Below are 16,628 nucleotides of genomic sequence, written 5' to 3'. Positions count from 1 at the left end.
CCGCCGAGTTGTCGCTGTGGAGCTTATACTTACTTGGTTGACGGCGGCTACGCCTTTTACGTTTTGGCTGTGGAGTTCCTTGTGCACTGGTCGATGGGTCCGTCGACAGTCTCTTGGTTGGGTTGCCGGCGGATCGGATATAGTCGGGCCGACTACCTGTCTCCGCTAAGCGAACTAACGATATCGCGGTGAACACACATTGGAAGCATGTATTCGTCATCGCCATACTGGCGTATCATCCGGCGTGATGATATGGGGTACCATTGGTTACACGACGGCACTTTGAACAGTGGAAGTTACATTTCACATGTGTTACGACCCGTGGCTCTACCCTTCATTCGATCCCTGCGAGACCCTACATTTCAGCAGGATAATGCACGACCGCATGTTGCAGGTCCTGTACGGGCCTTTCTGGATACAGAAAGTGTTCGACTGCTGCCTGACCAGCACATTCTCCAGATCTCTCACCAATTGAAAACGTCTGGTCAATAGTGGCCGAGCAACTGGCTCGTCACAATACGCCAGTCACTACTCTTGATGAACTGTGGTATCGTGTTGAAGCTGCTTCGGCAGCTGTACCTGCACACGCCATCCAAGCTCTGTCTGACTCAATGCCCAGGCGTATCAAGGCCGTTATTACGGCCAGAGTTGGTTGTTCTGGGTACTGCTTTCTCAGGATCCATGCACCCAAATTGCTTGAAAATGTAATCACATGTCAGTTCTAGTATAATATATTTTTGCAATGTATACCCGTTTATCACGTGCATTTCTTCTTGGTGTAGCAATTTTAATGGCCAGCAGTGCATAAAAGCCCTGACCCGCTAACGAGGGGACCTGTCGGACGCGACCTCACCTCTCAGCAACAGACTCCGATCGAACCGGCGAGCCGCAATAAAAGAGGAACTGAGCGCCAAATGAAATATCGGGAAAAAGCGGCCGAGGGCCACAGGGCCAGGAGGAGCCGCCGCTCTGCTAATGAGAGGAGAGGAGGGGAGGGGAGAGGAGAGGAGAGGAGAGGAGGGGAGGGGAGAGGAGAGGAGGGGAGAGGAGAGCAGGGATCCGCTCATTAGGGCGGCGCTAATCGCAGGCACAGCGCGGCTGGCCACTACCTAGCCCACTGGCCATACCACAGTGGCGTCGCAGATACCAGGGTCCGGAAACACCGAGAGGGCTGGGAAGAGGGGTGGAGAAATTCATGTGCGCAGGCAAGACCTGCACGCAGAATGATGATAGTAGTGGTGGTGGTCGTCGTCGTCGTCGTCGTCGCCGCTTCCAAAGCGACATCGCCTCTTACTACGTTTTCTCTTCTTCCACAGGATAACCACAGCATTTACGAAAATACTATGTAACATCAGTACGATCTTATTGTAAAATTGTTTTTGTAACGCCATTTATCCTGAAGATGAGGGATTCCCTCGAAACATGTCGCTAACTAAATAAGTAATACAATAGTCAACAAAGTCTGTCATTGGTAGCGGTATTTTTAAAAAAAACTTTTACATATTTATTTAGGTCTGTCGTAGCCTGGTTTCACCTGAGTGTTTGTGTCCACTCACACAATCACAGCTTTCGGGCAGCGGAGAATGCGCACACCTTCCACGAAACACCATTACGTGGGCAGAAGGTTGGAGTTTGGTGCGCAGTGTCTACACGCCGCGTTATTGGTCCCATCTTGCTTCAGCAGACGCTGATTACTGAGCGTTACACTGATAGTATATTTGTATGGAGTGTAGCCATGTATGGAAGTGAAGCGTGGAAGATAAATAGTTTAGACAAGAAGAGAATAGGAGCTTTCGAAATGTGGTGCTACAGAAGGATGCTGAAGATTAGATGGGTAGATTACATAACTAATGAGGAGGTATTGAATAGAATTGGAGAGAAGAGGAGTTTGTGGCACAACTTGACTAGAAGAAGGGATCGGTTAGTAGGACATGTTCTGAGCCATCAAGGGATCACCAATTTAGTACTGGAGGGCAGCGTGGAGGGTAAAAATCGTAGAGGGAGACCAAGAGATGAGTACACTAAGCAGATTCAGAAGGATGTAGGCTACAGTAGGTACCGGGAGATGAAGAAGCTTGCACAGGAGAAGAGTAGCATGGAGAGCTGCATCAAACCAGCCACAGGACTGAAGACCAGAACAACAAAAACAACACTGATAGTATTTTGAAACCATTTTTTCCGGCATTAAAGGAAGAGGAAAAGACCAATAGCTACTTCCAACAGGATGGAGCTACTGCCCATACGGCCGGCCATACATTGGAGCTCATTTACACAATCTTCACGCCTGAGAGTTGTTAGCAGAGGTCAGTCAGGTCGCGGCCTTAGCTGGCCAACCAGGTCACCTGATCTGTCAGTGTGCGGTTACTTTGTGTGGGCAGCCCACAACTGTAACGTGTATCGCAACAACGCCCATAGTCTTAAAGAATTGCGGCACAACATTTCCGATGGGACTGCAGCAATTCCAGCAGTCCAGCTTCGATCCGCCTTGAGCAACTTGCTGTCCAGGCCCAAAAGTGCAAAGAGATGAATAGCGGTCACTTTCAACATCCGCTATAGTCAGTACTCTATTTCCTTTCCTCTGCTGCGTTTCTTTGTACCCTGGAATTCTGTTCTCCGGGCTACTTTTATTTGATCCACCCTGTATAAAGCAACCTCTAAGGCTCAGAAAAATTTCATTAGTATTATTTTAAAAAATCCTATGTGGTAAGATACTGTATTTATATCCTCCGTTGTTGATTTGTTACAGTAGTTTTCCGTTTTTACGCAATCATCGACGAAATTTGGTTGTTATTTGATTATTTTCTGCCATCACAAGAACATTAGACAGCTGAAGGAGAGAGGTTCACCAACAGTAGGGAGCCGCAAGCGAAGGCAGTTGTCAGCACTGAAAGGACTGGACTGAAACACGAGGGTGAGTCAATTAAAAACTTAAATTTGTAATAAGAAATCGAAATTTCGCGCCGTTATCCTGTAAGTTGGTAAGCGTGCTACAAACAGCGTGCAGAATGGCCCGTAGGTGGCAGCATAGTGCAGATGCACACATACCGTCGCAATATCAGTATAAAGATGGCCGCCCCACTTGCGACGTGCACCAAGGAAGAACAGCGTTCTATTATTCGGTTTTTGCGAGTGAAGGTGTGAAACCTATTGAAATTCATCGACGAATGAAGGTTCAGTATGGTGATGCATGTTTGTCACAGCAGCAGGTCTACAAATGGAGTAGGAAGTTCGCAAATGGTGTGACGTCAGTGCAACATGCTCATCGTCCAGATCAGCCACAACGAGTTGTGACTCCACAGAATATTGCAGCAGTTGAAGCCATAGTGAAGAAAACCGCCGAGTGACACTGAATGACATTGTAGCATGTTTACAGATTAGTCGTGGGTCAGCACGCCGCATTGTGCATGATGTGCTCCAGTTTCACAATGTGTCTGTCAGATGGGTGCCACGGCAGCTGACTCCTGAAATGAGAGAAGGACGTGTTGATGCTTGTGAAGAATTTCTTCGGCGCTTTGAACGAGAAAGCGATGGCTTCCTAGCAAGAATCGCTATTGGGACGAAACCTGGGTTCACTTCCACCAACCGGAAACGAAGAGAGCGAGCAAGGAACGCCGCCATTCCTCATCACCAAAACCAAACAAGTTTCGAACAGAACCATCAGCAGGGAAGGTTATGCTGACTCTCTTTCGGGAGGAAAAAGGCGTCATTTTGGAGCGTTACATGCACTGTCACCATTGCATCACACACAGATCTAAAAAATCATCTGCGGCTTGCAATCAAATCAAAGCTACGTGGACTGCTGTCAGCAGGTGTCCCTTTGCAACATGACAATGCAAGGCCCCACACTGCCCGTACAACAGTTGCAACAACCACAGAGTGTCTTCCTCATCCACCATACTCACCAGACCATGCCCCAAGTGATTTCCACATGTTTGGACCACTCAAAGATGCAATGGGAGGAAAGAAGTTCCGTTCTGGTGAAGATGTACACCACGCGGTGCATGAGTGGTTGCGCGGACTACCAAAAGAATTTTTTTTTCTAAAGGAATTTATGCACTTTGTAAGCGCTGGAGGACTTGCATTGAGCGTGGGCGAGATTATGTGGAAAGGTGATACAGCTTTGTACCACTTCTGCGCAATAAATAATATTTAAAAAGATATTTGAGGTTTTCATTTGACTCTCCCTCGTATCCTACACCGAATTCAGTAAGACTGGAGCACAATAGTGTATGAAAATGATCATTGGAACACCAGAGACGTGGAAACATATCACGTGTATACATATTGTAGATCACCGGTGACGTTACCAAGACCGTATCTCTACTGGAGACTTTTTGCAACCTCTCTCGCACAAGCTTCGCGACCGCAGTACTGGGACAGTCATATTTCGGTACAAACCAGAGGTGCCTAATAATGGTTATTTAATGCCAACGAGACTGCATTTATTCCCGGTGCGAGGAGAAATGCTGTGCTTCAGCTTAGCCTTGCAGATAATTCGCAGTCTCGAGGCAACAGGTGCTCGTAAAGTTCGCCGCTTTAACGACTGCCACCGGGAGGATGGAACTACGTAAAACTCTGGGCTGGTATTAGAACAGAAATAGTTTTGTTGGGTACTCAAATGTGGGGGTTCCTTCGACTTTTATTCTCCCGTATTGTCGTAACCAAAACTTACGATGACTGGGACAGGTGGCAGAAGAAACGAAGGAATCCAGTTACCTTGAAACAAAATAAAGCACGGTGGGCGGTGGAAAGAGTGCACAAGAAGCAGGTTAGCTCAGGCGAAAAGGGCATTCCTGGCCAGAAGACGTTTACACTAGTAACGAACGAAAGCCTTAATTTGTGGAAGGTATTTCGCCTGAAGCACAGCACTGTATGGGGAAAATGAAAAAGAACTGAGAAGCGGTAATCTGTATAAACCATTTGGGAGACCATCTGGGCAGCCCTCTTAGATTGTCTGCAAATGATGCAGTCATTTACTGTCTCATAAAGTCATCAGATGGTCAAAACCAACAGGAAATCGATTTAGACAAGATATCTGTAGGGGGCGAAAAGTGGCAATTGATTCTAAATAATGAAAAGTGTAAAGTCATCCGCAGGAACGCTAAAAGGAATCCGCTAAATTTCGGTTACACGATAAGTGACGCAAATCTGAAGGTTGCGAATTCAAGTAAGTACTTAGGAATAACAGTTACGAATAACTTAAATTCGAACGATCACATACATAATGTTGTGGAAAAGCTAACCGAAGGCAGCGATTTATTGGCAGAACACTTAGAAGTTGCAGAAGGTCTATTATGGGGGTAAAACACATTAGGAGGTTCAGAAAATCCGTTTTTTTAATTGCATAAATCGTTAGCTTAACTATCCAAAAACATGCGGTCAAAATTTCAAACCGAAATCCGGAATCTTTTAGATTTCATGAGCATAGAAGCGACCTCACATTCTTCCAATATATGAAGATTTATCAAGGTATGAATTACTGGAGAGATGTTTAGGCGGCCACACACAAAATGTGAATGAAAGTTTTAATTCCACTATTTGGCGATAGGCTCCTAAACACACACCGGACTAAAACTCGTGCAATTGGTATCGTATTTAGCAGAGGGCATTTCACTGAAGGAAATTCATGCCTTCTGATGGTCATGAGCGAGGCAGGAATTGTAGTAGGCACGGAATGCTTCAATTATGCCGATCAAATAGATAACCAGCGCGTGAGCCGGCAGAAACTACGTGGTTCATTGGAATCGAAGGAAGGTTGGGAAGCTCGGAAAGCACTGCTGCAAGCGCAAAACGAAGCCTATGAGGAAGAAGAACGATTACTGTAAGGTGCTGGAATCGGTGAGAATTTTACATTATTGTTAACTTTCTTGAATTTCTAGTTCCGAGAATTTATTTTTCAAACGCGTTTATCTCGAAATGACTTTTTCCACATTTGCGTGAAGTCTAACTCAAAAAGAATAGAACCGATCATTATGACAATTGAAAGTATGATTCTTTATAAAATTACGAATTATATGATGTGAGATGATATCATGGTTTTAAGGGTATTTTTCTTTGCGTAATTATAGAACAAAATTGTGAAAATATACGTAAATTGTTCGAACACCTGCAAAATTTTTAATTTTCATTATTTTGACCTGCACTGAGGTTCATTCCTTAGAAAATAAGTTATTAATGTAATATCAAAACCTTTTTGATTTCAGATGAAAATCTGAATGGCTACACTGCACGCAACTGGAGAACTATACCCACAACACATCACGCAGCAGACACCACAGCATAACTTTGTTAATTTTGGTTGAAATTATTCAAAAAAGTTCACAAAAACTGTTCGGAATATGTATGAAATTATGTCAAAAATCGAATAAATTCTAATTAATTATTCCCACCCAAAACAATCCCAAAAAATCAGTGTCACATATCTTCCTAAAGTAGTTTCCCCCCTCAAAGAGACTGTTTACACAACGCTTGTCCTTCCTCTACTAGAGTATTGCTGCACGGTGTGCGATCCTCATCAGATAAGACTGACGGAGGACGTAGAAAATATTCAAAGAAGATCAGCTCGTTTGGTATTATCGCGAAATAGTGGAGACAGTGCAACGTATGATACGCGTTTTCCGTTGCTACAGGGCTTTTCCACGAAATTTCAATCGCCACCTTCCTCCTCCGAATAAGAAAATATTTTACTGACGCCAACTGGCATGGGAAGAAATGATCATCGCCATAAAATAAGAGAAATCAAAGCTCGCACGAAAAGATTTATGAGTTCATTTTTCCCGCACGCTGTTCGAGCTTGGAAACGGTAGAGAAGTAGCTTCAAGGTGGTTCGATGAACCCTCTGCCAGGCACTTGGCTGTCAATTGCAGAGTAGTCATACAGATCAAGACGCAGAAGTTGTACTGCAGAAAAAGCAAACGCAAAAGTGGCCCATCGGGACCATCCGACCGCCGTGTCATCCTCAGGCGAGGATGCGGATAGGAGGGGCGTGTGGCCAGCACACCACTCTCCCAGCCGTTATGATGGTTGTCTTTGACCGGAGCCGCTACTATTCGCTCGAGCAGCTCCTCAGTTGCCATCAAGAGGCTGAGTGCACCCCGAAAAATGGCAACAGCACATGGCGGCCCGGATGGTCACCCATCCAAGTGCCGGCCACGCCCGACGGCGCTTAACTTCGGTGATCTGACGGGAACCGGTGTATCCACTGCGGCAAGGCCGTTGCCTGTACTGCAGAAGGATGCTGAATATTAAATTCACTGGTAAGAGGTGAGGACGTTCTCCGGAGAATCGGAAAGAATATGTGGAAAGCAGTGACGGGAAAAAGAGACGGGACATGTCTAAGACATGATGGTACGACTTCCACGGTAACAGAGGGAGTCAAAGAAGCTGGAAATTGTAGTGGAGCTGAGCTAGGTTCCTCTGAAAGTGGTTAGGCCAGCCAGTTTTAAAGTCGAGGGATAAAGGCAGCCTGCTATTTGTAGTACGCTCTTACCAAGGTAAGTAAAGCTCTGCTGTGCTTAGACGAATGCTCCACGACCGTGGACCGCGTTTTTGATTAATTGTTCTCTGTAGAAACATAAATCTTCTTTTTAGTACAAACAGTTTACGGTTTCTGAAATATTCAGTTTTACAATTTATGTACTACTTCATTCTTTCGAACTATGCCTCGAAACATTTTTCCAGTCTCATGTTGAAACCTCAACAACAAGGTTTTGGAAGGAGTCGACAGTTCACTGAGGTGGCGGACATCGATATCCACGCATACCTTGTTTGGTATAAGGGGATAGAAGAAAGCCGTCAGGTGATGAATCAGCTGAATACTGGGTGTGAGACGTTAAACGCTTTCTCTGGCAAATAATCCTCTGTTCAGCGTAGTGTGTGTCCAATAGCACTGGCACACATGAAGAATGACACAACATTTTCAGTTACTGTATCCGATTAATTATCAAACCTCCTTCGACACCCTAAAGCAATATGAAGATTGTAACTGTTCTTTCGGACATGTCCGAAAGAACATACCATCTTCATATAGATAAGGCTTACCGACCAATGATCTTCTTCAGTGCGGATGCGCTCACATTGCCTGAACTCTTACGGGAATCGGTAGATTGACTGCCGCGAGTAATGAGTATAGTGGGCAGGGGCACTACGAATGTAGTGTGTGGGCAGAAAGTTGGAAGTGTGGGTCTCACGGGGAGCGTGCCAGAGATAAGTCCCTGCAGTCGCACTGTGCTCTGCGTCCTCGCTGGTTCAGACGGATAGGTTGTCTCCGATGTAAGCAGGAGATCCCGGGTTCGAGTCACGGTCGAGGCACACATTTTCAACGGTCCCCGTTGATAATTATCAACACCTGTATGCACGTTGTTGTGAATTGGCAGGAGCCAATTCACAGAGTTTGGAGGAAGCCGAAAGGCACGCGTTTAAGCTCACGCAGGCTGGCGTGAGGTCTGGAAAATGACAAGGAATTATAGTAGCCAAAAATAGTACATAGCTTCTGGAATACTTAACTTTAATCCATAATTGGAGAACATCGCTCTTGATGATACATAATTACAATCTCAATATAAACTGGTAATGGCGTCTTGCTAGGTCGTAGCAAATGACGTAGCTGAAGGCTATGCTAACAATCGTCTCGGCAAATTAGAGCGTAATTGTCAGTGATCCATCTCTGGCAAAGTCTGCTGTACAACTGGGGCGAGTGCTAGGAAGTCTCTCTAGACCTGCCGAGTGGCGGCGCTCGGTCTGCAATCACTGACAGTGGCGACACGCGGGTCCGACGTATACTAACGGACCGCGGCCGATTTAAATGCTACCACCTAGCAAGTGTGGTGTCTGGCGGTGACACCACACACGTAATGGTCTGGATTTCATTGTAATTTCATCCCTAAAGCAATGGTCGTGGTATGTCAAGTTAACCAAAGAATATAGGAAGTCGTTTCCTTCTTCTTCTTCTTCTTCTTCTTCTTCTTCTTCTAAGGGCTTGCTAACGAATTACTTTACTTGGTCTCGGCTATTCTACGAAGACTCAAAACAGTTGATTGCTGCTATTTGGAGGCTCGTACAAAAACGGCTCTGAGCACTATGGGACTTAACATCTGAGGTCATCAGTCCCCCAGAATTTAGAACTACTTAAACCTAAGTAACCTAAGGAAATCACACACATCCATGCCCGAGGCAGGATTCGAACCCGCGACCGTAGCGGTAGCGCGGTTCCAGACTGTAGCGCCTACAACCGTTCGGCCACTCCGGCCGGCGCTCGTACAAATATATCCACGTTTCGTCTTCTGTTACGACATTTCATACTGCATCTGGAATGCCTCTGTCTTATTTTTGAACGTCTCTTTACACGATCTGACACAAGCATATTTTTGGGCTATGACCAAATTGTGCGGAATCAATCGGGATCAGTTTTTTTTATTTCACAGCTACATGTTCAAGGAAAAATGGATGCAATGCAGCCTTCGATTATCTACGGTAAGCCACATTCCGATGTTCTTCAATAACGCTGCAAACAGCACTGACGTTTTTTTTAAGTTTTTTAATTTTTTATTTTTTTGAACAGATTTTGGCCGACCCTGAGGAAATTCATCACTGAAGAAACTACGACCACGACCAAATGCTGCAAACCAAAAGTAAAAACTCTTTCCTGAAGGTGGCTGATTAAAAGGAGTTGAACGAAGCTATTCGAGGCGGAGGCGTTGTTGTTGTTGACTTTGGCCTTAACAAAAATCGTTAAAAAATTCATCCAAAGAAAATCTTCACGTCAAATATCCATTTTTTCTTCAGAACACTGTCTCTTTAAACGCTCACTGTGAACATACTACGCGACCAATTTCTAAACCGCCATTGCTTTAAGAACAGCAGACGTCAACTTATAAACGAAGCAGTAACTCCCTAGCCGCTGTACTGTATAGAACAGCTTCAAACTTCTGATTACTTTAAAAATCAGTTAATGTGTTAAATATTCGATGTTCAGCGTGTAAGCGAAAATTAAGTTCAGAAAGATTTCAAATTAAGTTCTTCAGAAGTTGCTAAGTGCTTACATTATCTAGCACTTGATTGTTCCCTGCATTGTTTGCTCTCTGTTTTACGAAACGCTAGCTCTTCACGCTACTGCACGTTTATTACGCCGTATCTCCCGAACAGTGCGTCGTATAATGATATTTTACAGGTATGTTCAGTAATACGTGTAGATACTGTCTGGAATCTACGTTGCGAATAGAACCAGTAGTAAAGAAATAATAAATTAAAATTTAATGCCTGGCGTTCAAGCTTTACTCGCGCCCGGCCCCTTTCTTTTAGGTTTAACGGCGCCATTTCTCAGTGAACTGAGATATGATCTTTTTGCATGAGGGGAGGTGCTCCGCTAATATGGTATCGTCTTTTCCCCTGTCGAAGCTGTCTGCATCGCTGAGCAGGTAACTTCGCGCGGCTGTGCAGCACTGCAGTGTAATCGCCTTTGCACCTCCTTCCTATTATTTCCAAGCGACCGTTCCACTGGCCACTTGGTTTCGTGAGAGGCCGGATTGGTAAGTCCGTGAGTTTTTAAAGAAAGTGGCATTATTTTCCACGACAAACAGTCAACTTCTCGACATAGTTCCTTTTCAACTAAATACACCTTCTCCAGTGTTTCTCCAATTTCATTAATCCTTCCAAAGAATACCATTTTCAAGGTATCTAACGCTGTTTCTGCCATGATGTGGTTATTGGGTGTGAATTTCTTCTCACCGAGAAATTTTTGTACATTTCCGAAGAGGGATAAGTCGATCAGAGACAAATACGGAGAACCAGCAAACCCTCAATTCTTTAAACAACATAACTCGCACGTATAAAACAATTTCAAGAGGCTGATCACTTTACGAACGAGATAATATGTTAAATTTCGAGGCCCACGAGAAAGACACGCCGCGGCGCGTACGTCACGAAGGCAGTCCTGAACTCGCTCGCTCGCTCGCTCGCTCAGCTCAGCAGACAAAATCCGTTTCTACACCTATTAACTCGCAGCTGGGCGTGTAAGTGCTAACGAGAATTGCATCTTCCACTGGAATCTGCTATTATGAAGTCCTACTGATTAACAGTTTTACAGCAAAATTTAATTTAAGATCAATACTCCATATAAATGGTATAACGGCTTGTTTATAGCATTTGGTCTCTTCTGCTTAACAGCACTCATTACATGCTGGAAGTGGTGCCTTATGCAACTGATAATCATTTTAGTGTGATTTTATTTTATTGTACGCCAGTTCAGCCGTAACAAATTGTAAGTAGGCCCATGGACTTCTCATCATTAAGAGGACTAATAACAGTAAGATTCCACAACAGCGGATTCCAGCAGAAGATTCAGTTTTCGTTTGTACGGACACGCTTAGTTAAAGGTAACAGGTGTAGAAACGTAGTTTGTCTGCTGATTTGAGCGAGAGAACGGAGGACTACCTACGTCACGAACGCGCCGCGGCCTGTCTTTCTCGTAGGCCTCGTTAAATACTTGACGTTAAGTATGCAAGGGAGAAAAAATTTAAAGCAAGTTTGAAATTATGATTCAAGTTCCGCTGGAAGTCGCTAGTGCTCTCGTTAAGAAACACTGGATGAACGTAGGGTAGGTCACTTCCGCTCCATTTTAAGCAGAAGCAGGATTTTCACGCGTCTCAATGTTCATCACGTCATATCTCCTGAACTTTGTTTCGTACACTGATATACTCTAATCCTGCACGTAAATTTAATGGTATATGTGGATACTATCTGCATACTGTGTCTCGAATAGATTTACTTAGAGAAGAAGTAACAAATCAAAAGTCACATCTAACGGTGAAGTGATGCTCCATCAACAACGAAAACCCATAAGCGATACACTTTTTTCCTTCCATTATTTCGTGCGAGGTGTCAGCGAGAAAAGTTTCGAAAATGTTTGAGATAATGTATTAAGTTTGCTGGAAGTGGTAAGTGCTTTCATTCTCAACGACGGGATGGATATGGTCTGTGTAGTTCACGCGGCGTGAGTTACGAAGTCTGAAGACATATATACACTTCCAACTTTAATATTAGACATATTTTGTTAAACTTTTAATGTAATATTTCACCTGTTAATGAATAAATCAAGAAACTGTTCTAAATTTCTACGTTCGGCCAATAATTATTTGAAGTACAGAGAATCTAATTTCTGTTGCCCCCGCAAGCCGTTAGGTAGGCACCCTGCTACTGGGACTTCAGTCAGTTTTAGCCGATTAGTAACATACAGGGTGTTTCATAATTCATGTTACACACGTACGGAGGTTCTAGGAGGATCACGTTGTACAGAGGAATCCACGTTCGGAAACGTCATCCAACGACGCCACCCAAAATCTTAGGCGCCGGTGCCTCTAAATGTACACTATGTGATCACAAGTATCCGGACACCTGGCTGAAAATGACTTCGAACTTCGTGGCGCCCTCCGTCGGTAATGCTGGAATTCAATATGGTGGTGGACCACCCTTAGCCTTGATGACAGCTTCCACTCTCGTAGGCAGGTTTTGGAAGGTTTCTTGGGGAAGGGTACCCATTCTTCACGGAGTGCTGGACTGAGGAGAGGTATCGATGTCTGGTCGGTGAGGCCTGGCACGAAGTCGGCTTTCCAAAACATCCCAAAGGTGTTCTATACAATTCAGGTCAGGACTCTGTGCAGGCCAGTCCATTACAAGAATGTTATGAGGTGTAACTACTCCGCCACAGGCCTTGCATTATGAACAGCTGCTCGATCACGTTGAGAGATGCAATTGCCATCCCCGAATTGCTATTCAACAGTGGGAAGCACGAAGGTGCATAAAACATCAATGTAGCCCTGTGTTGTGATAGTGGCACGCAAAACAACAAGGGGTGCAAACCCCTCCATGAAAAGCACGACCACACCATAACACCACCGCCACCGAATTTTACTGTTGGCTCTACACACGCTGGCAGACGTCGTTCGCCGAGCATTCGCCATACCCACACTCTTCCACCGGATCGCCACATTGTGTACCGTGATTCGTCACTACACACAACGTTTTTCGACTGTTCAATCGTCCAATGTTTACGCTCCTTACACCAAGCGAGGCGTCGTTTGGCATTTACCGGCGTGATGTGTCGCTTGTGAGCAGCCACTCGACTATGAAATCCAAGTTTTCTCACCTCCTGCCTAACTGTCATAGTACTTGCAGTGGATACTGACGCAGTTTGGAATTCCTGTGTGATGGTCTGGATAGATGTCTGCCTATTATACATTATGACCCTCTTCAACTGTGGGCGGTCTTTCTCAGTCAACAGACGACTTCGGCCAGTTCGCTTTTGTGCTGCACTTGTCACTTCACGTTTCCGCCTCACTATCACATTGGAAACAGTGGACCTAGGGATGCTGAGGAGTGTGGAAATCTCGCGTGCAGACGTATGACACAAATGACACCCAATCATCTGACCAAGTTCGAAGCCCGCGAGTTCCGCGGAGCGCTCTCTCGCGATGTCTAATGAATACTGAGGTCGCTGATGTGGAGTACCTGGCAGTAGGTGGCAGCTCGATGTACCTAATACGAAAAAAGTTTGGTTTTTGGTGGTGTCCGGATACTTTTGATCACATAGCGAATGAATATACACGGCGATTCCGTGATGATGTTACAAACTTTCTAGGGTGACAGAGGAGGATAAATGTATCAATTTGAGGTAAAGGTCGCTTGTTCGTACACTAACTAGTCGAAAGTTATAATCGAAAATCTTTCTGATACTTCGGGCAGTGGAATACATGTACGAGTACTGTTGTTGCTGAGAATATAAGGCATGCAACTTTCAGAGGTGGTAGAATGGACCACGACAAGAAAAAAAATGCACGGCTGTAAACTGCATATCCGAGGAGCTATGAGTACGCGTTCATCTTAGCTAGTGTGAGACACATCTCCTCCACTGAACAAGTGGTCATACATCTAACGGTGTGCGTTTTAAAGCTCACGTTTACTAGACATTATTCCTTGTTTCGGTCCATACTGCCACCTCGGAAAGTCGCCTACGTAGTAGCGTAGCAACAACACTACCAATTCATGTAATCCACTGCCAGAGGCATCACAACGGTTTTCGCTTGCGACTTCCGACACATTCGTTTGCGGTACAGGGACCCGTATCTCAAATTTATACATTTATCATTCTCCATAATCCATTAAAGTCTGTAACATTATCACGGAATCAACTTGTATACACCTGGAGTGACTACACTACGTAGCGCACCACAGCGGACGAAGTATCCCGCATCATACGACCTTTGCTGCTGTGTACCAACGTCTGCGTGAGACCGGGTCATTTAGCAGATTACCTGGACAGGGACGCCGTCGCACATTAAGAACGCTGCAATTTGGGGAAGCCGTCTTGCAGCATTTGGAACGCGATCCTTCAATCAGCACTCGTGCAATTGCAAGTAACATGGGGACGAATCAGACGAATGTAAGAACAGTCCTTAGAGAGCATTTGTTACGTCCATTTCATTTACAGCGTGTCCACAACCTGGAACCAGTTGATTATCCACCCAGAGCACAGTTTTAGCAGTGGTACCTGGAACAGTGTGAAATGCATCCTACATTTACATCCTCTGTGTTGTTTACCGATGAATCAATGTTCGGGCGTGATGAAGTGTTCAACATGCACAATTCACATGTTTGGAGTGAGGATAACCCACATGCCACAGTAACTAGCGCTCATCAAGTGCGTTTCTTCGTTAATCTGCGGGTCGGTGTTGTCGGGGACTGTTTAATTGGGGCGTATCTGCTGCCTAGGCCATTAAATGGCAGGCACTATTACAGTTTTCTCTCCAGGGTATTGCCAGAATTGCTGGAAGACTTCCCGCTCCCTACAAGACAACGCATGTGGTTCCAACATGACGGGGCGCCAGCACATTTCAGTCGTCGTGTGTGTCGATTCCTGGACCGACGGTTCCCAGAAACGTGGATTGGCAGAGGTGGTCCTGTACTTTGACCTCCTCGATCTTCAGATATGTCCCCTCTGGACTTTTTTGTGTGGGGAGAGATGCGCAACCTTGTTTCTGCAACTCCTGTTGCATCAGAAGAGGATCTGGTTGCCCGGATAGTAGCAGCAGCAAGAACAATTCAGGATACTCCTGGGGTTTTTGCCCGTGTCAGACAGAACATGATCCGACGGTGTAACCTTTGTTTACGTGTCAATGGAGGCATTTTTGAAAATCTACTGTGATTGAAACGGGATTGCGTTAATCTGTTGTCTCTGGGAAAAAAAAAAGGAAAAGTGTTGGTTGGTTTAACTGATTTGCCGCCAGAGAAATCTTCCTCTACTGGTTTAAATACTACTCATAGGAAAAAATGACATTAGGGAAAAATATTTGTTTTGATGTCCACTACAACCTCCAAGAGTTGTTAAATACTTTTCACCCTGTATACATCTATTTACAGGCACCGGCACCTGGAACTTTGACGTTGTGTAGCGTCGTTGTATGACGTTTCCGAACATGAGATCCCATGTAAATCTTAATCCAGTAAGTCCCTTCTACAACCTATACAAGTGTGCAACATGAATTGCGAAACACCCTCTTCATAGTAATGTCATATGGCAAAAGCGCTATCTTATGGTCGTTTATAAAAGGAGCCCTCGTAGAACCCTTGGCGTGTTCCAGTGGTCTCCAGTGTAATCGTCAGCTACTGTTGGAGCAGCTTCTCGAATCGTGCGATAGAACAGCATCTACGTCTGTACCGCAGTAGCACTGCTCGACTGTGACTCGGCTGCGCGATTGGCAAGCGGCAGCGGCCGATCCGGAAAGATCCGGTTCGAATCCTGATCTAGGAGGAATTTAACACCGCCAGCGACTGGCCGGAGGTGGTCGAGAATGTAGCTACGAGCACTTACGGCTCAGCAGACTGCCCACCCACACCCTCCCTTACAATGGTCGCACTGAGATGTACACCACAAAATACTGCATTTTCGACTAAATGAGTTCAGAGACTTGTTATCCGCGTAAAAACGACGCCGGTGAAACTATTGAAGAGATTTGTTTACTCATAGCCCTTCTAATGTTATGTGTGCCTCACTGCTTTTTTTAATTACTTTGTGTCTTATTTTATTCTGAGAAGCTCAGTAATGTATGTAAATACCGTAAATGTAAATTTGATACAAAAAGTACTTGAAGTGAAGTGAAGCGCAGCTGGACAGCAAGAAACTCTCTAGCGCAATCCCCGAAACGATAGTAGTTGTGAAACTTTAAGTATGGAATCTTAAAAAAAGGCAATTGATTTATTAAAAGAAAAGGACTTTTAATCTGTATCTGGTGGAAATAGGTCGTGTTGCTAGGCCGTCGCTCAGAACGTATTTTTACATTTAAAGAAAATAGATATTTTAGTGGTAAAACCGAGTAAAGTATGTGTAAGAGTTGCCAAACATTTATGTATACAAATTTTGTGGAAGTGAAGAATAGAAATATCTTGTTTTTGGAAAAGGAGATGAACTTCATTGTCGTCCCCGTCTATCAATCGACATAACTGTGAGTGTACAAAGTTCACAAAAATACAGGAAAAGAAATGCATTCTCTGTAGTTTAACTCAATAAGTAACAACCTCTCATAATTTCTTAATTACAGTAGTTGGATTATGTTCTTGTACAATAGTATGGTGCAGAA

At 44.6% G+C, this 16,628-nt stretch overlaps 1 protein-coding gene and 1 pseudogene across 2 annotated transcripts in view; both read right to left on the bottom strand.

Annotated features, from left to right (window-relative positions):
• LOC126109384 (disintegrin and metalloproteinase domain-containing protein 10) overlaps positions 1–16,628 on the bottom strand; it is a 512,346-nt gene that overhangs the window by 386,575 nt on the left and 109,143 nt on the right. The window lies entirely within an intron of this gene.
• On the bottom strand, positions 7,103–7,220 carry LOC126110086 (5S ribosomal RNA; annotated as a pseudogene).

This window comes from Schistocerca cancellata, chromosome 12 (genome assembly GCF_023864275.1).
Source record: "Schistocerca cancellata isolate TAMUIC-IGC-003103 chromosome 12, iqSchCanc2.1, whole genome shotgun sequence".
NCBI lineage: Eukaryota > Metazoa > Arthropoda > Insecta > Orthoptera > Acrididae > Schistocerca > Schistocerca cancellata.
This window is presented reverse-complemented; position numbering and strand designations above follow the sequence as displayed.